General features: G+C 40.9%; 1 long non-coding RNA gene across 1 annotated transcript; it reads right to left on the reverse strand.

The window, feature by feature from the left end:
• LOC134403424 (uncharacterized) lies at positions 1 to 26,384 on the reverse strand. Its single transcript, XR_010025802.1, has 3 exons — positions 26,267 to 26,384; positions 13,005 to 13,058; positions 1 to 88 (listed from the first exon to the last, which is right to left on the reverse strand). It is a non-coding gene; the product is annotated as an uncharacterized LOC134403424 (long non-coding RNA).
• Between the last annotated feature and the right edge of the window lie 1,241 nt (positions 26,385 to 27,625).

The raw sequence follows: 27,625 nt of genomic DNA on the forward strand, positions 1-27,625 counted from the left end.
CTCCTCCGTCCAGCCCATTTCCAGCAATGACGGAAGGGGGCAGGCACAGTACCCCGGAGAAATCCACTTTGGCTTTCGTGATGGCAATCTGAAAAGAGAGCAAACAAGACTTCAGGCAGATTATTCTACATTTCCTGATCCAGCCTTCTTCTCTATCTGTAGCTCTTTCTTTCAATGACCTAGTTCACACATAACAACAAACTGTTGTTTCTTGAATCGTGAGTTGTCATTATAAGTGAACCCAGGACTAAGGGCTAACTATGGTTAACCACGAACAAGCCACAAAGAGAACCCATGGTTTGTTGTTAGGTTATGAACTGTGGGTTGTATAAATAGGTTGTTATTTGTGAACCCAGAATTGTGGGTTGTTCATGGATTGTTTAGCCAGGCTACAGAGGCAGCAGGCAAGTGCAGTCAAAAACCTGACTCTTTATATGCCATTATCGCAGCACCCCAAGGGCAGTTGGCATATAGGGAGGGGATGGGCAAAGGAGAAAACAAACAACCCAGGGACTGAGAAAATAAACTGGGTTATTTGATTATCTGCTAAACAAATTCTAGGTAGGGCAACAAGCCATGGCTTAAATAGCTTAGCATTACATGTTAAATGGCTTAGCATTACATGTTAACCAGGTCAAAGTATTTTACTGATATAAATTCAGACATAAATAATTTATCAGCAACTACAGGGCAAAGCAGCTAGGGATGCCTTCCTTCTTCTGTTTCAGTAGACAAGTCACATTCATAACATTATGACCTGGTGTAGATGCACAAGGCCTTCTGGAAAGCACAGAGGTCTGTTACAGCACATGGTCAATGACCAAGTTGACTCACTGAAATTCTGGAGCTCTCTGAACGTGTATGACAAGGCCTACCACCCACCTGGTGATTTCATCAAACCACAGTAGGACTTGCCTTTTAGTTATTTCCAAAATCTACTAGCACTGGACAAGGGTCAGTTCAGGTCGAGAACCTGAGTGGGGATGGGTGTAGGCACCTTCCCTAGTACAAGCCATTTATATAGGTTTTCTTATTTGTAGAGCATCCATTTTTACTTACATTTACAAGGGCACACAACCCATAACATATGAGGTATTAGGCTGCAAATTCAGGTCCAACACAAGGCCGAAAGAAGTCAGTCCTACCATTAATATTCTCAAACTGCTGACTTTTTGGACTCAGGACCCAGCAATAGCCCTACTCTGCAACATATGGCCCATTTTAAAACTACTGTATTATGTCCTTGTTTATATTTCTTTTCCCCCATCCAGTTCCCACCTTATCTTCTCCTCTTGAAAAAAAAAACCCTAAGTGTTGGCAGTGGCCCCAGCACCATGGTTGTAGATCAATATACTAATGTTCAGCATCAAGCTAAAATAAATGCAATGCACTGTTTATCTTTTCCTCAGCATGACTGCGGAGGCGGGAGAGCAGGATTTGCTCAGTTGCCAGCCCTGCATTACAATGCTTAGACTGCAGCAATTAATCAAGTTGCCCTTTTCAAGGGCAAGGTATTCGAATGCGGAAGTCCAAGCTTACTAAAAGAAATGCATCAGGATCCAGAGAAAGTTCCTAGCTAAACAGGAAGTATAAAAAAAATAGTCAACAACTACAGTTAAATGCTCTGTAGAGTTTTTCTTGAAATATAATAAATGTTGCCCTTTTTAAAATAAAAAAATCTTTCTAGACGTCTTCCACTTATAACCAGGACTCCCAACTTTTTCATAAAAAAATATGAATTAATAGTGACTCACATTTTCTCCCCCGTATAAAAGAGCACTAAAGCCATATGAGAGGGCAAAACTATTTTAAAGAGCCAATCTAGAGAGGATGGGAGGAGATCAGTGATGAGATCTTCTGAGCTTATTATTTTTTAGAAAAATTAAAAACCCAGCAGCCACAAAAGGAGAAGGCAGGATTCAAATCAGGACCACAGCACTGGGGGAGCAAAAGTATTCCCCACTTCTGCAAGAAACGTCCTTAATTTCTGCCAATTCTTCTCTCCAGCAGCAGCCACCCACATCACATAAAATGTCATTCCCAGAAGTCCCCTGATCTTTAGAAGTAGATTTTTAGGTAGGGTGCAGAAGGCTGTAGCAGGAAGGAGGAGGGAAAATTACATTCTTATAATCCAGCCCTATACCTTCACTGAATACAAGGAAGTGCAGTGTACTATAATGCAGCTTTTTGTTACTTCAACACCTAAATGTGTAATACATTCTAAAATGTCAACCTTCATTGGAATGTTGCCTGTTCCACCTTCTCCTCTCCCCCATTTTTAATATCTGTAAAAAGTTCCCACAACTCCCAATGCATTGTGAAAAGGAGAAAAATTGGTTAGAGAAAAGAAATAAATCCTTCAGGTGGAACTGCTTTCAACTCAATTTTTTTAAAAGCAGCAGACTGCAAAAACGAAGTTCATTGAGTGCACACCATGATATTCATAGGTAAGTTATTTCTACTATGTAAGTTGTACATATTCAGCCATTTTAAGTTCTGTTAAAAAAAACAAATACAAGCTTGAATGTTGACAAATCATAATAGTGTCAAATAGTACCCTTGGAAGATTATTTATTAAAAGTTAGTTAAAATGCTGGTTTGAAAGCCAGCCTGGAGAGTATCAAACATCTCAGTTTGATACTCAGTTTGAAAAACTTTTCTTTTTCCTAAAGCCTTTAAAACTTGATGTTGCTTGGACTTTATACTGTTAGTTCTACCCTACCCTGTGCCTGTTTACCCTACCCAATGCTTGTTTGCATTCTCTTCCCCTCCTTATTGCTTTACTATGATTTTATTAGAATGTAAGCCTATGCGGCAGGGTCTTGCGATTTACTGTTTTACTCTGTACAGCACCATGTATACCATGTATTATTATTTATATAAATAAATAATAATAATAATAATTAGTAAAACAATGCCACAGAGAACAAAAATTCTGAGAAGGGGCTCTGGCTAACCCCTTTCCATAGGTGCAGGAAAGCTATGGCTCATGGCTTCCTGCAGGTCTAGATACCACATCTAGGATTGGGGGCAGCAAAGAGAAGCATAATGGAATGAAAGAAAGCATGTGGAGTGAAAAAACATCCAAGAGTTCTCCACACTAAGTCCCAAAAGATTCTGGAATACACTTACTGTACTAGACAGAGTGAAATTAAAATCAACATGCTAACTGTCGTGTATTGCTTTTGGCCTGACCAACATTGTTCTCACTTCACATGGGGAACTGTATCATCCAGGAGAAAAGTAATGTAAATGAGACTAGCATCCCAATTCCAGCCTAGCCAGCCTAGCTTGTGTGAAATGGAAGAACATCCTAGAAATCCCATACAGTAATATGTAGGAGACCCTGACAACACTCTCACTTCCTATGCTTTCCTCCCCTTTGCCCCTTATTTCATGTTTCCCCCCTCCCCTCTCAGCAGCTATGTTTACAAATAAATAGGGTAGGAGGGCAAAGAGACAGTACACAGCCTAATTGTTTGAAGGTACAGCATGTTCTGTAGTTTTCTATAAAACTGAACTTCTGAAGGTATATTTCTTGTGTTTTGTTAGTGTTAAAACCCTTTCTAACAGGAACTACACATACAAAGTAATAACGCTCTTTTGTAATCAACTGTCAGTAATAGCACCAACTAACACGTGATTTTTCCAACAGGAATTACATGACCTACCCCATAAAGAAGTAGACTACATAATGATGCTCAGAAATAGTGTAACATTTTACACCAATTAAAATAGCTTAAATTGAATATATTTATACATTATCAACATTTGAATACTGATGCCTTTTTCTGAAATAATGAATAATATAGCTTGTAATTTAACTAAAGCTTTCACTTATATGTAGATGAAAAATGTATCTTTAATATTTTCCTCATTCAATACAACAGGCATATGCCACAAGCAAAATGTAAAAACAAAGAATGCCTTTAACTCACAGCCCCACTGCTGAAAACTGGGCAAGTGATTAAAGCTTGCAGCCCCAATATAAAATGCAGACAGTTTACTGGCCCAAGAATATAGCTGCATCATATAGTGTACCATTCTCCACTACATACCACCAGCAGTCAGCAAAGTTTGTGTTACTAGCCTATTTGAGGACAGGAAGGTGAGAAAGTAATTTCCTAAGCAAATGAGAACCCTACAACAAGCATCTCTTTCTGTTCTTTCCTTCTTTAAGTCAGTTTCTATTTAGGAGCAGTTACCAGGGTAATGGTAATTTCCTACTCATTTAGGAATTGCTAAGCAACTTGCATCAACTAGCAGCAGCAGGTGGCATGTGGAAGTAGGCTATTTTGGGAAGCAGTAACTACTTTTCTTACATTAAAAAAAGCCATCTGTTACATGACTCTGGCAAGTGTGACCAGGAGGCCAAAAGAAAATGTAGTCTTTGGGCACAGTGGTGTTAAGTGGATCAAGCTTAACTGAACAGAGAAGGAAGAGAGACTAGTGTTAAGAGATAGCAAACCTTCTAGACAAACCCAATTCAAAAAGGAAGAACACTGCACCAAGCTGCTGAGAGACAATTAATAACAGAACCAATCCAAACGGTGTTCCAATCAGTTCTTCAGATTTTCAGGCAGAAGTCTTTCCCCAGCCCTGTTACCACTCATTTAACTGAAGATGCCTGGGATTAAATCTGTGACTCTATACACTGTTGCCATTTTGAATATTCAATCCCCTATCAAGGGTTGCTATGTGATGTTTGGACCCAGACACTATAGGTTAAACATGGGTTAAACAACCCACAGTTAGCCTAACTACTAATTGTAAGTTAACTGTGGGTTGTTTAACCCACAATTAACTTATAGTGCCTGGGTTCTAATGTCAGGAAGCAACTTGATCAGGGGTTGAACATTTAAAATTGCTATGGCACCATGCACTGCAGCAAATTGTGGGTTAATTAACTAACCCACAGTTTGCTGCTATTACATGCAAACTGGGTCATTATAACCATTCATTAATCTTTCCTACAAAGGCTATTACTTGAGTCTAGTCATTTGAATGGTTCTCAAACTGAGAAATAGAAGTGTGGACTTTCTCTACATTCAACATGAATCAGCTGGAAGGCAAAGCAGTAGCCTCTTGTCTTGACATAGCGGGCCTGTTCAGGACAATACACTAAGCCAAAATTAGGCTGCTAAACCTTTGCAGCAAATGGTTAGTGAGCGTGTTTAAACCATGGTTATGTAGCCACCATGGTTAGGAATGGTTCACACAACACACTAAGCTATAATGTTTAGTTCAAAATGCTTAACCACTGTGATTTAGAATGTCATCTGAACAGGGTCACGGTGTAAGACATCAGTATAAGAAAGGATGCTACATATCCAGCTCTTGTGCTGGCAAAGCTGAAAATCAATGTTGCAATGTCTAGCTTTAAGAATAACAAAAAAAGTGCCTAGTTGTAAGTGTAGCTTCACGTTTAAAAAGAGTAAAGGCTAACAATTGTACACAACTTCCTATGTAACTTTAAAAAAATTAATCCTTTCCTCTTATGAAAATCAGACAAAACAGTTTTTACTTTTTTCATATTGTTTTCTCTTTCTCTGTTTTATTTCAGCTTTTCTGGCAAGCAAAATGTACAACCACCATACAGTACAAAAGTAATTTCTCTACTCCTTCACATCCCTTCATTCTTGTGAGTATATTTCTATATGCATATCTTTCATAATGGACAACTATTGTAATAAGGGAGAGAGAGAAAAAAGTTCTAAATTAACGGGCACAGCAAAATGCACACAGAAAAGATCTAAATTATTTATCTGTTACTCTTTAGTGTTAAAGGGCACAGTTCAATGATAGGAACAGGAAAATGAAATAAAATTACCCTACCTGTGTTTGATGCTCTCCTTCATAGCACATCTAGCAAATTAATAGAATTGAGATTGCCTTGGGAACTCCCAATACTGAGGTGTATTTACCTGTCCCTATCTTAAGCTCAAACTACATGTGATCATAGAAATACTGTAAGTGAGCATTGCAACGCTGGTGCTTTTTACTAGTCCCACAGCTTCTACTTGTTATAAGAAGCCACAGATGTCAAACACTGTATGTCCATTTCCCTAGGCACTATTCTGCAGGCTCTTGATTGAGAAAGATCAAAACAAGTTTCGCAATCCATGTAGATAAAGAAGCAAGTGTGATAAGAACTTGACAGGTGGCATGCCATGACAGAGAAAGGATCTGTAGCATTGGACCTTGCCTATTCATTGTTTTCAAAAGGAATAAACAATATACAATGATGACCTGAAATATTCGCATTACTCCCCTAAGCAATATGCAAGGATGAATGGCCAAAACAAGTCATGTCCTTGCAAGGAAATCTATCTGAAAAAGGCTGCGATAGTATAAACATGTAGATCGCATTTAAATGAATAGGATTTGGGATTTACAAATATTTCTTTCTTTCTGTATGCTGTACTCCTCCATGTAGACTGAAACATAAAAAGGATGCTTGCAAAAAGGTACAACTTTTTTCCTCAGTTATGGAAGACAATTCTATTAAATAGAAAAATAAATAAGCCAACAGCATTTGGGATTCTCTGCCCACTTTACTACCTATCAGACCCCCTGCCTGAGCTGACAGAGGTGGTCTCAGATTTGGTGCTGAGGATCTCTAGGATGACGGTTCTGGGGAATCTCAATGTCCATGTCAAGGCTGCTGTATCCAGGGCGGCTCAGGACTTCATGGCTGCCATGACAACCATGGAGCTGTCTTTACATGTCATCGGCCCAACACACTAACAGATACGCATTTGATCTGGTTTTCTCGACTGGGCAGGAGGATGGTGATCTGAAAGTAAGGGAATTAATCTGAAAGTGAGGGAATTAACATCTATCCCCTTGTCATGGTCATATCACTTCCTATTGAGATTTAGATTCTAGGCAACCTTTCCCTTCTGCAAGGATGGGGGACCTATTAAATGCTCCACCCCTAGGGGCTAATGGATTCTGATGGATTCCAGAGGACTCTGTGGTATTTTCCTGCTGGTATGGCTGGTACTCCTGTCAAAGCCCAGGTTGTTCTGTGGAATGTAGAAATGACTCAGGCGGTCAACACGTCGTGTCCAAGCACCATCTCCTCCTGAGCAGAGTCTAGCCAGCTCCTTGCTGAATATGAGCCAACAGTGAGCTGAATATGAGCCAACAGTGCGATAATTTTGTGAACCGCCCAGAGAGCTTCGGCTATTGGGCGGTATAAAAATGTAATAAATAAATAAATTTTATTTATTTATTTATTTATTTATTTATTACATTTTTATACCGCCCAATAGCCGAAGCTCTCTGGGCGGTTCACAAAAATTAAAACCACAGTAAAACACCCAACAGTTTAAAACACAATTACGAAATACAGTATAAAAAGCGCAACCAGGATAAAACCACACAGCAAAGTTGATATAGGATTAAAATACAGAGTTAAAACAGTAAAATTTAAATTTAAGTTAAAATTAAGTGTTAAAATACTGAGTGAATAAAAAGGTCTTCAGCTGGCGACGAAAGCAGTACAGTGTAGGCGCCAAGCGGACCTCTCTGGGGAGCTCGTTCCACAACCGGGGTGCCACAGCGGAGAAAGCCCTCCTCCTAGTAGCCACCTGCCTCACTTCCTTTGGCAGGGGCTCACGGAGAAGGCCCCCTGTAGATGATCTTAAGGTCCGGGTAGGTACATATGGGAGGAGGCGTTCCTTCAGATAACCTGGCCCCAAACCGTTTAGGGCTTTAAATGTCAATACCAGCACTTTGAATTGGGCCCGGACCTGGACTGGCAGCCAATGAAGTTGTAAAAGGACTGGCGTAATGTGATCTCGCCGGCCAGTCCCTGTTAATAACCTTGCTGCCCTGTTTTGCACCAGTTGAAGTTTCCGGACCGTTTTCAAAGGCAGCCCCACGTATAACGCATTGCAGTAATCCAAACGAGAGGTTATCAGAGCATGGATAACTGTAGCTAAGCTATCTCTGTCCAGATAAGGGCGCAGCTGGTATATCAGCCTGAGCTGATAAAAGGTGCTTTTTGCCACTGAGTTCACCTGTGCCTCAAGTGACAGTTCTGGATCGAAGAGCACCCCCAAACTACGGACCCGATCCTTTAGGGGGAGTGCAACCCCGTCCAGGACAGGGCAAACATCACCTCGCCGGACAGAAGAACCACCCGCTAACAGTACCTCCGTCTTGTCTGGATTGAGTTTCAGTTTATTAGCCCTCATCCAGTCCATTACCGTGCCCAGGCACTGGTTCAGAACAGCCACTGCCTCACCTGGGTTTGATGAAAAGGAAAGGTAGAGCTGGGTATCATCCGCATATTGATGACACCTCAGTCCACATCTCCGGATAACCTCCCCCAGCGGCTTCATGTATATGTTAAACAGCATAGGGGATAAGATAGAGCCCTGTGGAACCCCATGGCTTAGGTGCCACGGCACAGAGCAATAATCCCCCAGCACCACCTTCTGGAATCGGCCATCCAAGTAGGAGCGGAACCACTGCAACGCAGTACCTCCAACTCCCAGCTCAGACAACCTATCCAGAAGGATACCATGGTCGATGGTATCGAAGGCCGCTGAGAGGTCCAGGAGAACCAACAGGGTCGCACTCCCCCTGTCTCTCTCCCGATAAAATAAATAAAATAAATAAAATATGGCTGCAAGAAAGGCAAATGCTATTTTGGGCTGCATTAATAGAAGTATAGCTTCCAAATCACGTGAGGTACTGGTTCCTCTCTATTCGGCCCTGGTTAGGCCTCATCTAGAGTATTGCGTCCAGTTTTGGGCTCCACAGTTCAAGAAGGACGCAGACAAGCTGGAGCGTATTCAGAAGAGGGCAACCAGGATGATCAGGGGTCTAGAAACAAAGCCCTATGAAGAGAAACTGAAAGAACTGGGCATGTTTAGCCTGGAGAAGAGAAGATTGAGGGGAGACATGATAGCACTCCTCAAATACTTAAAAGGTTGTCACACAGAGGAGGGCCAGGATCTCTTCTCGATCCTCCCAGAGTGCAGGACACGGAATAATGGGCTCAAGTTAAAGGAAGCCAGATTCCGGCTGGACATCAGGAAAAACTTCCTGACTGTTAGAGCAGTGTGACGGTGGAATCAGTTACCTAGGGAGGTTGTGGGCTCTCCCACACTAGAGGCCTTCAAGAGGCAGCTGGACAAGCATCTGTTAGGGATGCTTTAGGGTGGATTCCTGCATTGAGCAGGGGGTTGGACTCGATGGCCTTGTAGGCCCCTTCCAACTCTGCTATTCTATGATTCTATGATTCTATACACCTGAACTAAGTACAATGAAGCAATAGCGGAGATGGCTAGAACGCAGTTGGGGGGAAACTCATGTGGAGTCTGACTGGACACAGATTAGAGCTCATTAGCCTACTCTGGCAGTGAGGGTGGCAAAGAGACCTTCTTCACCAGCACTGCACCCTCTCAGTGTCATCTAGCAGAACTTTTCTTAACAATTTGTGGCTTGCTACATCCTAGGCCAGGGAGAGAAACTGTTGACCCCCAGTAGCACACTGTAATGAGTTTGCACGGCACTTTCAAAACAAAGTTGCTCAGATTCATCATGAATTGGACACCACAATTAATGCAGTTCCATTGGTAGAGGCATCCAGAGCACTGTCTGGTCCAGTTTTATTGGATGAGTTTCAGTTATTGAGTTTCAGTTACTTCAATCAGGCTTCAGGTCTGGTTATGGAATAGAAACTGCAACCGTCTTGATTCTCTTGGAACTCTCAGTGGCTTTCGATACCATTGACCATGGTATCCTTTTGGATAGGTTGTCTGGGTTGAGAGTTGGAGGCACTGCGCAGCAGCGGTTCTGATCCTACTTGGATGATCAATTCCAAAAGGTGGTACCAGGGAAATTACTGCTCTGTGCCCTGGCAACTATGCTATGAGGTTCTAAAAAGCGCTATATTATCCCCTATGTGGTTCAACATCTACATGAAACCACTGGGGGAGGTTATCTGGAGTTGTGGGCTGAGGTGTTATCAATATGCAGAAGACACCCAGCTCTATCTTCCTTTTCATCAAATTCAGGTGTGGCAGTGACTGTTCCGAATCAGTGCCTGAGCATGGTAATGGACTGGATAAGGGCCAATAAACTGATACTAAATCCAGACAAGACAGAGGTACTGTTAGTGGGTGGTTTCTCTGCCTGGCCTGTTCTAGAGGCAGTTGCAGTCCCCCTAAAAGATCAGTTTCACAGAACTGTCACTTGAGGCACAGGTGGACTCAGTGGCAAAGAGCACCTTTTATCAGCTTAGACTGATATACCAACTACGTCTTTATCTGGACAGAGATAACCTCATGTCTGGATTACTGCAATACGTTATACATGGGGCTGCCTTTTGAAAATGGTCCAGAAACTTAGCTAGTCCAAATTTAGCTAGCAAGATTGTTAATGAGGATGGCCAATGAGATCATATTATGCTAGTACTTTTCCAGCTGCACTGGCTGCCAGTCCATGTCTGGGCCCAACTCAAAGTACTGATATTAACATTCGAAGACTTTTAGGGTCAGATTATCTAAAGGATCATCTCATCTCCTCCCATATGTACCTCCGCAGACCATAAAATCATGTTCTCCATGAGCCCCTACCAAAGAAAGTGAGGTGGATGGCTATGAGGAAGAGGGCCTTTTCTGCAGTGGCACCCCAATTGTGGAATGAACTTTCTAGAGAGGTTCACCAGGCACCTACATTGTACTGTTTTCAGCACCAGGTGAAGACCTTTTTATTTTCTCAGGCATTTTAGCATGCTATTCTTTTAACTCTGTTTTAAATCTATATTTTAAACCTCTATATTGCTGCTAGGTTTTATTCCAGTTGTACTTTTATATTAAATTAATAAGTTTTTAAAATATTTTCTATCGTTTTATGCTGCAGTGTGGTTTTAATTTTTGTGAACCATCCAGACAGCTTTGGCTGATGGGAGGTAAGGAAATGTGATAAATAAATAAATATTCTAACTTTAAGCCAGGGCCACTGCCACCACCACATATTCATCCTTGGTTGGATCAGCAGCTTGCAAGAAGAAAGAATAAATAACAGACTAGATCTTCCCTTATCTGCTAGGGAAGTAACATGCTCAGCTTCTACCCCAACAACTTAAGAGCAGCATTGCTAGATCAGACAAAAAGCCTCTCTAGCACAGCATCCTTTTCCCATAGTAGCCAATCACATCCCTACATGGAGGACATGGGAGCAACAACATTATCAAAATTGATCGTATGGGTTTGGACTTGGTGGAAAACCCCTGAGGCTACAGCAATTAAAACACCAGAAATACCACTGGTGGCTTTATATTGGACTCAGAAGAAAATGCTTTCTGTGTGTACCCAATCCAACCAACTCACAGACCAACATCTGGCAAATGCCACTTATTTAAGAATCACTTGCTCAGCAAAGATCTAAACGTTTCTCAGGCAGAGCCTGCACAAAGCTGTTTGGCTCACCAGTATTTTTCTGCAGGAAATCTACCAATCCATGATACTCAACCCTCCAAAATGCTGTCATCTGTACACAGACTGGGATATAGAAATGAGTATTTTTAAACATTTAGATAGCTTATTTTCTATACCTCATTCTGTTAGCAAAAATGTTTCAGCCTCACAGATTGCATTAACTTGTCTATTAAGCAAAGCAAAAATATTTGAGACTTTAAAAAAGATTTACTGGAATCCAAATGTTTAACCTGGATATAGACATTAGACAAGGTTATTCCAGAATCCCACAGAATCTAGAACCTATTTTCCTTCCCCCCATCTTACTCCCTTACACACACACACAGAGAGATGCTTTGCTATCAGTATAAGTCTGTTCACATTTTATGCAGTAATTGTTCATTGAATATACATTGATATACTTTCCACTGCTATTTGTTTCCCATGGAAAATATATCAATTTCTAAGAAACATTGTTCCATAACACTGATTGGTAACATACATTTCTTTGATTGTAAGACGCTATCAATTGTAAGATGCACACTAATTTCAGTACCACCAACAGGAAAAAAAAACCTAAGACACACCTGCGATTCTAAGACGCACCCCATTTTTAGAGATGTTTATATTGGGAAAAAAAGTGCATCTTAGAATCGAAGAAATAGAGTAATGAATGGATACAGTACAGATTTAGCCATTTCAAAATTGTAATTCATTGTCTTCAGGTGACTATTTCTAGCAAGCATGCATATATAGGTAATATCAGCCTTTGGACATGCTAAAATTTGTACATTATATCAGTGTCATCATTTTCTGCCTTAAAATTTAAACAAAAAGTGCACATTCCAATCATGCCTAAATTTAGACAACCTGAGAAGCCACATTTCAACAATAACCCAGTCATGACAACCCACACTTAACCATTGAGTTGTGAACCCAATCATTAGGTTTGTTCGGACAACATGTGGACTATTTAAGCGACTGTTGTTTAATGTTGACTAATGTTTCGCCTGTTGGGAAAAACCATGTCATGGTTGGTTATTTGCAAGAAAGAACCAACGGAGATAACCAATGCTGTGCAGAGTTGACTAAATGCACAACTTTTGATTAACATGTCATGTGGTGGGCTACGTGGATTATTTCCCTTGCTTACAGAGTCGTGAGGCAAGAGCAGCAGAAACACCTGCCGCTTGTGCCCAGCGCGCACCTCCATCGGCATGGGAAATAATCCCATCCCGGGAAGCACTTGTTAACTAAATGTCATGTGCAAAAGTAAAATCACAATCCATCAGAAAATATTTTAACTAAGGAAAAAATGAATCACTGTTTTTCAGAAAACCCACATCACTGATAAAAATCCATGGATTCTGAAATAACTATGAGATTTTATATTTGGTAGGAAAACACTTTGCTTTAGGCCACAGCTGTAGTTATGTGGCTTTTTTTACACACACATCCACACAACAAGCAAAAGGCTGGAATCCACAATAAGGTCAAGGAAAAAACTATAAATCATGAAATCATCAGTTAAGTGCAGCTCAAAGATTTTTTAAAACATTGACATACCTTATAGTTCCCACAAATCAACCCAGTTCAGTTCCATGCCAGGAGGTCCAATCACTGCAAGAGAAACAAAAATCACATAAATTCAAGCCATGTTATCTATAATGCCCACTGACATCATCCAGCCAACAGAGGCAGTAATTTGGCCTTACTCCATTGTGGTTCGAGTACCCCTGCCTTAGAAAATCATGAATAAGTCCCGTACTCACATGCTCCCTCATCCCCTCAAACATGCAGCTTAATAACTTATTTCCTGGTTTAATCCAACTATAGTTTCTCCACAAACCAGGATCAAACCCTGGTTTGTGGACAACCTAGCATTTGTTTGAACCAGGAAATAATTAAGCTGCTTGCATGAAAAGAGGAGGGCGCTTACCTCAGATTCTCCAAACTATGTTTTTTTTTAAGAATCATTAGTACAGACCAAGACTACTACAGACAAGCATTTCTATTTTCAGTTTAGCTGACCATTCTGGGGAGCCTAAGAAGAGACAGCTTTGGAAATTCACACAAATGCACAACATTTGTTGCAGGCTCCCACTTGCAAATATGTATATATACCGCAGCCTAAGCCCAGCTACCTAACTATCTGGAGGTGCAAATAAAAAGGAACAACTTATACTATTATGTAAGGTTTAGAATGAGAATGCATCTTTTCTTCATACTCTCTCAAAAAAGTAACATTATTTGTCATTGTTATATACAAACAACACCTATATATGCTTCCCATATGTCTATGCATTAATAGCAATTCCAGATGACAGCTCCACTAGTGACCATCACAACAAACTAGGAAGTACTTCAAAGAAGCACAGGAATTTAAGTGTCAAACAACCCAGAGTTTTCACCCAACAACAAGCCTTGGGTTCAAACTCTGACTTGTTTGTCCCTCAACAACCCAGAACTCCAGGTTCATACATCACATCAAACAACCAAGGAATGGTTTCTGGTTTGTTTACAAAAGCAGATGTAAAGTGGAAGTGTCAAATGAGCAGGAAGCAGCTCGCTAAAGTATGGCCCCAACTAACTATGGATTGTTAAGCTGTTGTATGCGAAATGGGCCACTGACCACTACCCGTGCTGATCATGTACATACATTTGGATGTGCAGCAATCAAAATGTGCATTGGTAAACTCCCCATGTACCTTGTGCATGTCAGGAATGATATTTGGCCATTTGAAGAGTATTCCCTAAGAGATACTAAACAGTACAATATCTCGATTTCCCTAGCACCAAATATTATATTCCACTTTGACCAAGAGTACTGCACCCAGTCCAATATACCCAAACAACAATTTCATATCATCTTTATCTAAAGTTAGACATATAGACTATGTTCACATGAGAACTGCTAACTCCAGTTTTATCTTTCCCAACTTTCATCCTGTGGCAACACAACTACTCAGATAGCAGCCCAGAAATTCTCTAGAAATTAAGTCTCTATACAATTGTCAAGTTGTCAGAATCAGACTGCAATGACTACAATAGCATGTTAGTTTGAAGCTTTCATCACATCACTCTCTGTGTTAAAGTGTTTTCATCTTTGAAGAGCAGTAGCACAGAATTGGGGGAAAGCTTCCAGGGCAATAGTTTATAATTTAGTTTTTCTTGCTTTTACAAGGATGTATTCAGCTATAAAATCACAAGCATGATAAATTTATGTGATTTTTGCTTCTGCATCTTCTTATTGTAGGTCAAAAGTGAGAGTCTATATTAAAACAAAAACAAATTTAAAGATGAGGTCTAGAACTTGACTTTTAAGACATATTACCTACTTTCATCAATTCATTTTATCTCAGCTCTTTTAGTAAGATCTAAAGTAACATGCTTTCTAAGCACCATTCCCTCCCTTCCCAGCTTTTAACACTTTCCATGAGGTTGCATTTACCTGTAACAGAACAAACTTCTTTCAGTAACTCTGAGCAATCACACAAGAAGAATTGGACATGGACAATCAACTCAAGTCTTTCAGGCCTGGATACATATTGCCTCCCCTTGACTAACAGTTTAATTATCCTCCTTCCTGCCAATGAGTGGGGGAAATCACTCATTCCCTTCACTGAGCCACCATGGAACTTCCCAAGAGTAGCAGCAAAAGATGAAGGGTTATCACTGCACAGAGCAATTCAAATATCTGTTACAGTAAGTGTGACTTCTTTCTTTGTTGTAACTCTTGTGCTGTCCAACAATGGATAATTAGAAAGGTGACATGCGATGAGGTAGGAGTAGACGCCTCATGAAACTGAAGCACTGCTTTCCCAACAGATACCTCTTTTCTGGTGTTGATATCTACAGAGTAATGCTTGATAAGTCAATGGCATGCACCATGCTAGTTTTACAGATTTAGCTTGGATTCTAGTAGGATGTGAATGTACTTTCAGACACTGTACTTGAACCAGACAAGTTCTAATAGCTCAAGACAATCCATCCAGAAATAAGTTATGCAGCTCTTTTTTCCAAAACATAAAAAAGAGATATGGCTGGACTCTGAAATCAAGTGTCATTTAAAAATAAAACAAGCAAAGATAAAGACAGTTTGACATGTAGTGAATGCAATGTAAATGAATAACAAGTTCCAAGCTCTACATTTTTACAAAGAGCAACTTCATCCCTATTTTGGAGCCACAGCAGTCTCTGGTGAGCCTGAAATTGGTCTTTCAGGGACTACACCCTGTTCAATATTCCCCCTGCAGCTGAAAACACAGTGGTTGAGGGCATATTGGTATGGATGCAAAATAGGGCTAAGAGGAGGTAGTGGCTTCTACATACTCATGCCCCCTTGAAGGAATCCTTGGATCTAGAGCCAGAGGTCCCCAGGGAAAAAGCCACTAAGAAGATCCTGAGCTCTCAGGGGAGACAGCATCAGATCCACTCCATCAAGAGAGGGAGGGTTCAGTTTCTGATTTGGAAATGGATGATGAGCTAATGCCTAGCCCTCAGGGATGCCGGCATCTAAAGATTCAGGCAAAAGAAGCAAAGGTCAAGCAAAAAACTGCCTGCTTACAAAAAGCAGCTGCTCATAAGTAACGGGCAACTCATGAGCAAGGCTCTCCTGGTGAGTAGGACCTCTTCCAGAGCTGATGATCTGCAGCTGAGCCCTGGATGGAGCTCAGGGAACTCAGGCTTGAAGGTCTCAGGCAGAGAATTGTTGGAACAATATCTGTGCATCAGCTCCTACTTATGTGTTCCCTGACTGCCTAGCTGTCTTCACTGGACCTCCCTGTGCTTGGACCATCTTCAAACCTGCATTTGGAATTGACCCTGCCTGGCTACCTTGTTCTTTGCTTAGACTCTGCCTGCTAGGACCTGGACTGCCTTCTGACCTTAACTTGGAACTAAACATTTGCTGCATTGGCCCCATCTGAAACAGAATCTCAGTAATTATATAATTTATGAATTATAAAATTACTTCTTTAAACATTGTAACTTCCTGACAGGAACCTGTGAGCATAAACATTGTAGATGACAAGTGAGCTGACAGAGAAAGAAAGAGAGAGAGATCATGCACTCAACAGAAAATATTCCAAAGAAACCAGATGTCGGGCACACTGTGAGAGTTTACTAATCAAGTCTATGACTGGGTTCAGACAATTGCGTAGAGGGAAGAAGCCATCATGGCTTCTTCTCCTGCCCCTATGCACACAACTGCGATTTGCATAATTCCCTGTCCTGCAGTGAGGGCTGCCATGTTGCAGTAGAGGTTGTATGGTGGGTACAAAGCCATACCCACTGCACCTCATGCCAGGTTCAGACAAGAAACCAAACTGCACTGCAGCACAGGGAATTATTTATTTATTAAATTTATATAGTCGAAGCTCTCTTGGCGGTTTACAAAAATTATGCAAATGGCAATAACGCACACAGCACATATATAAATAGTTAACAGTAACATAAGTGGGCAGATGAGTGAATTATTAGCAAGGCTCTTATAGAGTCTGCAATTGTACTTTCACTCTTTAATTATCAGAGCACTATTATGAAAAATAAAAATGGGCATAAGCAGCATTCATTGTTTTGGCGTATACGTCAGACAAAACCACAAAGTTTTTTTTTTTACCCTACATCTGTTTTTTCCAGCTATGTGGTATAACAGTACTGCAAAAAAAGAAAAAGAAAAAAAGAATCAGTTCTTTTTCCTGTGAGAACATAGCGTCAACTGTAAGAGATGCAGAAGTCTTGTCTTGCTAATAAACTTCTCAATTCAGTGGAAATGTTTATACACCATTGTTTACATGTCGAGGCCAAACTGTTGCTATTCCAGCAATTACAATGGTTATCTGCCTTCACTAGTGGTGACTCAGAACTTAAGAGTAGTTGAGCAATATGGAAATTCTCCAGCTGGCACTAAGAAAATGTCTCTGATCTGGAGTTTTATCCCTTCTCCCCCACCAACATTTAAAACCTCTGCAGTATGCCTCTCCTATTACATATTTTCAAAGCCCAAGTAAACCTTGTTAGAACAACAATCCAGAAGTTGGGATCCTTCATGTTCCTTAATGTAAGTAATGAAATATAAGTTCCTATTTTTTATGTTGTCTGTTGGGGGTACAGAGATTTTGTTTATTGCTTTCTGTATTACCTGTTATAAAAAACAACTAAAACAGTGTTACAAACAAGTTTCTATACACAGCATGTGTCTTTAGGGAACAACTCCCTGGAGGCAGCCTAATTTGATTTCCAAAGCACCACTCTCTCCCAGGGAAACCACCATTAGGTTTATAAGAATATGTTCTCATTGCTACTCATTGTCAAGACCTTCAAAATATCAAATCATCTTTGAATGCTGGCATTTCACAACTGAAGACAAAAACAGAATAACCAGGGAGGAAATGATCAGCAACACTTTTCAGAGCTCAAGGACCCAACAGGATCCCCACCCTGAACAGCCTTCAACTTTACAAGTCAAGCCTACTTTGCAAATGTTTTGTTTACTTTTGGCACAAGACAATGGGAAGGCTTCTGACACAGACAAGTTAATGAAGATGTAAAGCAAAGGAAAAAGCCAGTGACAGACCAAATTCCCTACTTTGTTTCTGGTTGAAAATGCACATAACCTCTCCAGTGGTAAAGAAAGGTAAGAAAAGACCTTTCCTCCAAACTAAAGCAAGTTTGAAAAATGCATGCTGGGGCTGAAAGGAATGCGCCTACTGTTGCTACCACTGTTTTTCCATCATCTAAAATGTACAAATGAATTGAAAGGAAGTCTCCTATGAAAGGTCTGTATTTCAGGTGCCTCTCTTCAAAGACCAACTGCTGACCCAACTTTTGTATGTTTAATTAGAGCTTCAAAATTAAGTACAAGATCAGAGGCACAAAATGAAAATTGCCCCTCAGCACAATTACAGAATGCAATCAAAGTAGTCACATCACAAACCATACTGGAAGAAAGACAGGAAATTCATTAAGAGACCTTGCTCCATTCTTATCTTAACAAAATGCAGGGGTAGTCCAATGACAGGCCAAGTGTAGTCCTAAACAATTTCAGCACATCCCTGGCAGCCCCACCAAGTTATATCTTTTCTTTAAGTGCCCAACCATGCACACAAAGCAAAAAATAATACACGTTTTCAGAAGTGTCAAGAGAACTATACCACACTTTAATGTCATCATTCCAGTCCAACCACCTGCTCTAGGGCAGGATTGGGATGTTTCAAAAGAGCAATTATTGCAACTAAGAATGTTTAGCACCTAACATTCAAGAAAAATGATGCTAAAGTATATGACATACAACAAAAGACAGTTGAGCAAAATAAAACATTAAGGACATTTAGAATATAAGAAGTGCCATCCTGGATCAGACCAAGAGTCCATCTAGTCCAGTACTCTGTTCACACAGTGACCAACCAGCCATCAGCCAGAGACCAACAAGGCAGGACATGGTGAACAGCACCCTCCCACCCATGTTCCCCAGCAACTGGTGCACATAGGCTTACTGCCTCGAATACTGGAGATAGCACGCAACCATCAGGGCTAGAAGCCATTGATAGCCTTTGCCTCCAGGAATTTAGAAGCCAAAGGGATTCCTCTACCCACCCAGGTTTGGTTGGCTGTTTAGTCATATACTGATGACATATTCAAGACCTGAAATTCAAGCCTCCAGGATAAAAGATGACAACAACCTTATAACACCCAACATATGTCAATTCCATTAATGCTGAGATTGAAAAGATGTGAAGTGACAGGAACATCTTGGAATACCTGGACGTTTTATATAAAATTTATTCCTTAAGTCCCAAGCCCCATATTACAGACTGTATGCTATTTAAGACACTGGCTCAGTTCAGACAACACTTTATTTATTTATTACATTTATATATCGCCCCACAGCTGAAGCGCTCTGGGCGGTTCACAAAAGCTAAAAACAGTAAACATTAAAACAGTATACAAAATTTAAAAACCATCAGAAACATAAAAACAACAGTATAAAAACAGCAGCATCCATTACTCAACGGTGGTTTTAGGACTCCAGAATGGAGTTTTTACAACACTGTTGAGAAATGTGTTGTCTGATGGGACAACTCTACCCCATGGTGGAGTTGCTTTTTGGAAAACCCTCCACACTGAATATCCACGCTGTGCAGAGGATAGTTCCTGCCCAACCGTTGTGCTGTGTGGAGGGCTCCATGGAGTTTTCCATTGTGTGGACTTTTCTTACTGGCTACAGAGTTCTCTGGCAATTGTGGAGAAAGGAGCGAGTACCGCTATAGGGGAGCCGTCAGGAGATACCATCAGGACTGGGGGAGGAGAGAGGTCAGAGGAAGTGTCAATCAAACGTCACACAATGGTGGTTAGAACATGTTGTGTGGTGAGTACCTCCTAAAAACTCAACCATTGAGTGGAGTTTTCCCACTGAGTAGAGAAACGTGTTGTCTGAAATGAGCCACTATCATCCACATCAAGTGGGTCAACCTGTTAAGAGCAGCAAGTATGCAATGGGATGGATTTTATCTCCATCAAATGTTTTAGAACCAAATTAGTTTATTTCTATGATCACCTCAGCCTACTGCTAAAACGTAATGGTCTTGTGGTTAGAAGTCACACTAGACTATAGATTAATGTGACATGAACTCACCTAGGGAAGCTTGAACCCAAGCATTCCCACCTTCCCTATCCTCTTCCTGTGTTCCTGGGAGGAGGAGGATGGCATCTTCCCTTCCATATTCACAGGGTGGTGTGTCACACAGATTGACGAACTGTAGCTAGTGTTAACTATGGTTTGTCTGAAACAAGCCAACTTTAAACCATGGGTTATGTACCTACCCAAACCATAGTTAACATTAGCTATGCAGTTTAGGATTCAGACAAAACACTAGAATGTAAATAATGGAATATGGATGTGAAAATTTCCACAGTTGCACCAGAGAAGAGGGGACGGCTACCCCACCCTTCTGGCACAACTGTGAGGAGTTTTGAAGCTTTCATTTCATATTCTATTAACCACATTTCTCTGAATGTTTCATCTGAATCCTAAACTAAATTGCTAACATTAATTATGGTTTGTTAAAAATCCTATTTCATAAACTGCTTGACATCCAAAAGCAACCAATGTACTCCACGTTATGAAATATTCCATAACATAACCTGACACTTTCAAGGTACACCAATCATAGAGTTGGAGGAACCATTTAGCTATTGTGTCCAACTCCTTGCAGGAATGTTCAAGTGACTATTCCAGAATTTCCCTCACTGGATGGTTGTAAACCTTATTTTCAAGGTAAAGTTATCCATGTAAATTTTATTCTTGCCTCTACATTCTTTAAACCTGAATCAACTCCACCTCTACTGAAGCCTGCTTCCTACTTTGTTAGTAGCACAACCTCTTTTAACTACACCTCATAAGCAACATCTAGTTCTACTAATCATGATCATTACACTGAATGGTCTTATAATATAATTTCCTTGTTCATGGGTAATCAAAGACTAACATATTATTCCAATATGTCATATAGTATCATGAGTAATATCTATTTTTATTATAGAAAGGGCTGTGGTTTTCAAAAAAAAAAGACAACAAATACAGATTATGAATTTGTGACAGAGACAAGTAGAACTTGCACACCAAAGGAGCCAGTCAGCTTTGTTCCTGACACAGCAAACTCATTTGTTATGAGTTGCAGCTATTAAAACTAATGAAAGGTCAATTTTGCATAGCTCCAAATCAAGTAAGCTCAACAAAGCAACGTATGAAGCAGTTTTAGGAAGCAGAAAAGAGGTAGTACTGGGATAGGCCAGAAAGAAGAAGAAATGAGGCAGCACAATTAGCTGTTGTAGATACCAACAAAGGTTCAAGACAAATCTTTTCCAAGTAAAGCATCAAATGGGACAAAAGGCTTAGAAATTCTTAGTTAATCAAAATTTCAATCTCACACCTAACTCCATAATTATATTCCTGCTGGAACTCATCAAAAACTTAGTATACCTAATTTCATGAAAAAAAAAATCCCTGTAAAATACTTTAATACAAACAATACGAAACAGTAATCTGATTCTTAGGACTGCCAAATTATTGCCCCTTTTGAATTTATGAGTTGCACATCACTCCAGTTAAAGCTGTAAGTTTAAAGATATATACATTCATTAGATCAACTTAAATACATTTTTCCAAAATTGAGTCACAAAGATGGATAATAAACTACAAATGTTATTTTCCCATGAAGTGCTTATAAAAATATTTCCATAAAATCAAATTAGGTATTAACTGAATTCTCCTTTTCCAAGATTTAGTAGCATTTAGTTCAATTTTCAAAAGCTATTACATTCCAAAAGAAATTGAAGTTCAGGGCAAGGATGAGGTCATTCCTAGATAATTTCTGGAAGTTACACTACTTTGCCCAACCCTAATAGGCTCAAAATAAAGCCCAAAGTAAATTTTACAAGGGCTAATTTCTTGCTCCAATACTTGAGGAGCAAGCAAAAGGAAATACTGTAAAATTATACAGCCAAGTACTCCTGTATGTACTATGGACTAACCAACATGACTTTCAGAACCTCTCACATGTAGCTCAATGCCTTCTTAGAAAAAAGACTGATATTTTTCAAATTGACTTATTTCTAGGGACATTTGTATAGGATTGCAGTCTAAAACAGCTGCATATAAAATATGAAGAACCTGTTTTAACTTACTGTATACTGCAAAACTAAGAACAAAGGCTGAATTGATCATTCAAAACTCAATCCTAAATTCAAAACAGTAAGTGGATGGGGGAAAGTAAAAGACTGATAAGATTAAGAATAAAAGCCTAGGCAAGAAAATGCAGTAAGCAGTAATCAAGAGTTGGATAGTGTGTTTGCCTACTGACCCCTACTTCCAAGGCTATGCACATGCATGCAGGATGCTGTATCTGCACAGACCACTATTAAAGTCTGAACTTTGTCATCTTGCGCAAACACAGATGCACACTATACTGGGAACTAGCTGGTGTGGGTGGAAATGAAGACACTCAATCTAGAGATTTGTTCTTTCACTTTGTTTCCCCAACTTCTTCAGATCTACATGCTATTTCCTGTTGAAATGAGTAACACAATTGAAAACAAAATGCTGTGTTTCAGATGTTCAGATATCTAACTGAAATTCAGGCAGTCTGGTTTTAACAGGATGGTGTATTCTAAGACAATTTCCCACCAGCAATGAATAACCTCACCAATACAAGGAATAAGGAATTTCAGTAAAACTAAAAGACAAAGGTAGAGAAAGTGCTCAGGAATATCCTTGTGTCTTTTTTCTTAAGATGTTTAAATCTTTAGCATAGAAAAAGAAATATACTGATGGCTGAGGGATATGATAGAGGTGTTTAAAATTATGAACAATGTGGAAAAAAATGGAAGACAAATTCTGTCCCAAAACACAACTTTGGGGCAAGCAATGAAGTTGCCTAACAACAAATTCAGGACATACAAAGAAGTATAACAATAACATATAATAAAGCTTACAGATTTCTTTGTCACATATTATTGTGATTACACTGTTTTTAAAAGGATAGTTTTAAAAGCAGCTAATGCTAGGGACAAGCAACAAAAGATGCTCTCACTATGATGCTTTACTTGAGAGTTTTCTGCAGCTGTCCAGATGACTACTGCAGAGTACTGGACTCCACGGGTCTTATCAAATTCCTAGCAGTTCTGATATTATTAATATTTGGCACACTGGTAGCTTTGTAAGCACCTGCAACCTACCACCAACTAATGTTGCATTTTTTTCCTTTAAACTTTAATCAAAGATTGCATTATCAATTTGTCTACCAACCCAAAAGCTGACAATTCAGAGGGATAGGACTGAGACCGTGTAGAATGGAGCACAGGGAGCTGCTGGGGAAGAGGAAATCACCCAAAACCAAGCAGAGTTCCACCCAATTTGTGGTAACTATCTTCTTTCTCAGCAGCTTAACCCCACATTGTTCTGGAGGGTCTTTGATCACCAAGAGAGGCTTTCTGGAATATGCAAATGGCTGCAGGGAAGAAAGGAGGAACAAGAACCTTTCCTTCCCTGAACTTCCTTAAGTTAGCTTATCTTAGAATCCAACGGGCTACAAAGCACAGCAGAAACATTTACATCATGACAACAGATGCTATCACATTATGTCATCCCTCACCAAAAATATTAAGTTCTTTCAAGAAACCCCACTGTAATTAGCAGAGGGTTTTTTTTGCTATAGTTCTGTCACTTGTGAAGTCAGCTATCCAACTATTACATACAAGGCAGGAATATGTCTAGGATATATGCTCATCAGTGAAGAAATGGCCTTCAACTTCTTGATCAGAAGCAGAAGAAAAGTGTAGCTGGCAATAGATCATATCCAGGAAATGGTTGAGTATCATTCATATCTAAAAAGTCTTCATACATTTAAAAGAGGGATGCTAATATTGGTACGCATACCAATTTTTCATCTGTTTAAAGTATAGTAGTGACACAATGAGGAGTCATACCATCCATGTGTAGAAGAGCAAACTGTTGAAATAGTTGTGGAATGGAAATCCTGTTGGAATTCTTCCAGCCTTAGAATGCCTACCAGATCTGGCATCCTCATGCATTTTCTGCCCACTTGTACTAAGACATTTTAACGCTTTAACCAGTTATCCAACCCAAACCTAAAATTCCTTATGTACAATTATGTGCAGATCTGATGATCCACACTCAGGGATATTGCTCATAAAAACAAATGGGAAACTATTGTTCAACATATTTATCACATCAACAAGCATGCAAACTCCTTGCTAAATAATTAGATAAGAGTTAGACGCAGATTTAAATGTGTGCAACAGGACTGGAAGAAGCAGGTTCCTCTAGCCCCACCTCTCCACTACAGCCCCTCTTGCTCTTTGAACTTACTATGCAGAAGGTCAGGGAACCTTCTTGGATGAGCTGTGTTAAGTGAGGGAGGGAGAATCCCCCCCAAATGGGTAGAGGCACCTTTCATGAACATTCTGCCTCCACCACATTTTGCCCTTTTTCTCCACACCACAGCTCACCCCCATTCAGCAGGGTCCCACGAACTTCTATGTAGCATGTTCAAAGAGTTGGAGGGGTTGTCATGGGGGGAGGGGGCAGGGAAATTTGCTTATGCCTGCCCAGTTGCACATGTCTAAATCTGAATTCCATAGTGACAAAAAGACTATAGAACCCAGGAATGATCTGACAAATCACGCCAGTGTCTGAAAGCAAGTAGGAATATATTTCTCAGAGACATAGCTGTAATGTAACAAAAATGAATGTTTAGGATTACAACTCCCATCAACCCCACCCAGCAAAGCAAATGGTTGGAGGTTATGGAAGTATTTCTCAAAACATCTGGACAACATAAGCTTTTATAAAAGGGAAGAGGACTCTGTTCAGATGACACGCTAAGCCACAGTAGTTAAGCATTTTGAGCTAAACATTGGCCCCGTTCAGAAGACACCTTAAACCACGGCTTTAACCATGGTGGTTAAGCCAGAAAGCTGGGCCGTGTTCAGAAGACACCTTAAACCATAGTTTTAACCATGGTGAATAAATCTTTTTGCCTTAGTCACCATGATTAAAGCCGTGTTTTAAGGTGTCTTCTGAACACAGCCCAGCTTTCTGGTTTAACCACCGTGGTTAAAGACATGGTTTAAGGTGTCTTCTGAACGGGGCCATTATGGCTTGGCGTGAACCATGACTTAGCATGTTGTGTGTGAGCCATTCTTAACCATGGTGTCTACATAACTCTTCCCTCTTCCTTCTTGGACTCCTGTTCCTTGTGTGTCATGTCTTTATTAGACTGTAAGCCTGAGGGCAGGGACTGTCTTTTTTGCTAAGTGTAAGCCGCTCCGAGAGCCTTTTTTGGCTGAGGAGTGGGGTATAAATATGATAAATAAACAAACAAACAAACACACTCACTAACCATTTGCTGCAAAAGGGTTAGCAGCCTAACCATGGCTTAGCATGTCATCTGAAAGGCCCAAGGGCTGTTACAAAAGCTTATTCCACAACAAATTGGATAGTCTTCAAGGTGACAGAAAACTGTAGTTTTTGCTACAACTGAGTAACACATCTCCCTTCTAGATGCTTACAAATTGGGATAATGAAAAGAGCACCCATGTCATCAAACTATGACACAGGATACAACCCTATGGGAAAAGTGCTAGGATAACGATAACACCCAATTATCCTATGTAAACCACCCAGAGAGCTTCGGCTATGGGGTGGTATACAAATGCAATAAATAAAATAAAATCTCCAAGCACAAGATTCAGAAGCATAAAAAAACCTCTTTCCACTCCCTACTTAAAGCTGAATCACGTTCAGATGAAAGGGTGAAATGACACGACAGAGGGGGTGTTACAGGGAAAAGCAGAAGCCTCGCGGCTGACTGACCCGAACGCACCGAGGCAAATCTGTGGGAGAAAATGTGGCATCCAACGCTTTGGTTATGAATATGAAGTGGAGGCAGGAGGTGAGAGGAGCACACACGAAGTCACGTAGACTGGATAAGAGGCCCGCCGTCTTGGGAGGGTTCGCAAGGTTTGATTCACTGCAAAGGAAAATGGGGGTGGCCGGCACTAGTTCGTGCGGAAGGCTTCCAGAAGATGAAGGGCGCGGTTCACCCACTGCCCTCACCTCGTGAGGCAGGGAAAAGCCATGTGGCCCGGCCCAAGGCCACCTTCTCCTAGCGGCTAGGGCAGCCCCGGTTCGTGCTTTCCAAAGGGGCGGTTCCCTGCCCCATAGATAGAGAAGCCCCTGCGCGGGAGGGGCAACGAGCTGACACGTTTCCCTCGTGCAAGGCCGAAGCCTGCCTGCCTCCACTCACCTGGTCACGACGACATCCCAGCTGCCGACGGTCCGCCGTCCTCCCCTTTCCGGAGCCACCGCCACCGAAAACTTCCCCGAGCACGCAAAAACCCAACCTCCCCGCCGCCGGCTCGGCTCCTCACAGCCACGGAAGTTCCCACCCACCAACTCTCAGAGTTCGAGACCGACAGGTCGCGTAGCCAATCAAAAGGAGCCGAGGCGAATGAGTGACATCAGGGCCCGTCAACGACTGTCGAGTAACTTAGGAGAGAAAGGGATGGGCGGTGCAGTAAAAGGTGACTGAGGTAGAAAGCAGCCAATTAGAGGATAGAAATTATGTCATCGGCAGTAGGTAAGTGCTCCGAGCGGTGATGATGGAGGAAAGAGGGAGGCGAAGGAACCTTTAAAGGGACAGTGCACCAACCTTTGCAGCGGATTATAACTTCCCTACAGATGCTTTAGGATGCATACATCTATACATATCACCGGCTCCCATGGGTTCAGCCCTCTCATCTTTAAACAAAGACGACTTACGTAGCAGCATACGAAACATATCACTTAAATAATGCACACTGACCTAGAAACCAAACTCTACCGAACTCAGCACTCAGACAACTTCCATCTGAGTAAATCAGCATAGGATCAGGGAGGTTGCACATCTCGTGGATTCAAATGGGATTTGCTTCCAAAGGAAACGGTTAGGACAGGGTGTCGTTCAAAACGCACGTTCTAGCATGATAAAAAGTAATCTTCCCCAACCTGGTGCCCTCCAGATGTTTGCTAGGGCAAGCTGGAAGTTGTAGAACTTTTTTTTTTTGTCTCAACATGAGAAGGATTGCGGCTTAAGGAGCTTGTGAACTCCTCTAAAAGCAACTGGTAGAGTCTGGATGGACACACACACACCCTCCTCGATTCGCAATTTACCTCACATACTATCAACTCAATGACAGTAAAGCAAGGATGCAGAAACTCTTTCAGCCTAAGAGCCAAATTTCATTTCGCAGAAGCTTTCAGGGCCCCATTTCAGTGGTAGGTCTGGCTGAAGGCTAAAAGGTGGGGTCGAACCTACAGAGCCTGGCTGAAAATATATCAGTTTATTATAGCTTAAAACGTATAGTCCTATACAAGTTTAGACAGAAAAACTCCTACAACTCCCAGCATGCCCTTCCACCCATCTAAATATTAATAGGGTTATGCCCTAAAGCTCTACGCCTTAGGTGAGGCATTTCAACCTTTTAGAATGGGGGGAAATGCAGAAAAGATGGGAAATCACCAATTCACTGGTAGCTGGGGGAAAGGGGGCAAAGCCAGGAGGAGGCATGGCCATCTGGAGAACTCCGGGAGGGCTGCATTTGGCCCTCCTATACCACTGCTGTAA

The sequence above is a fragment of the Elgaria multicarinata genome, chromosome 9, assembly GCF_023053635.1.
Source record: "Elgaria multicarinata webbii isolate HBS135686 ecotype San Diego chromosome 9, rElgMul1.1.pri, whole genome shotgun sequence".
In the NCBI taxonomy this organism is placed as follows: Eukaryota; Metazoa; Chordata; class Lepidosauria; order Squamata; family Anguidae; genus Elgaria; species Elgaria multicarinata.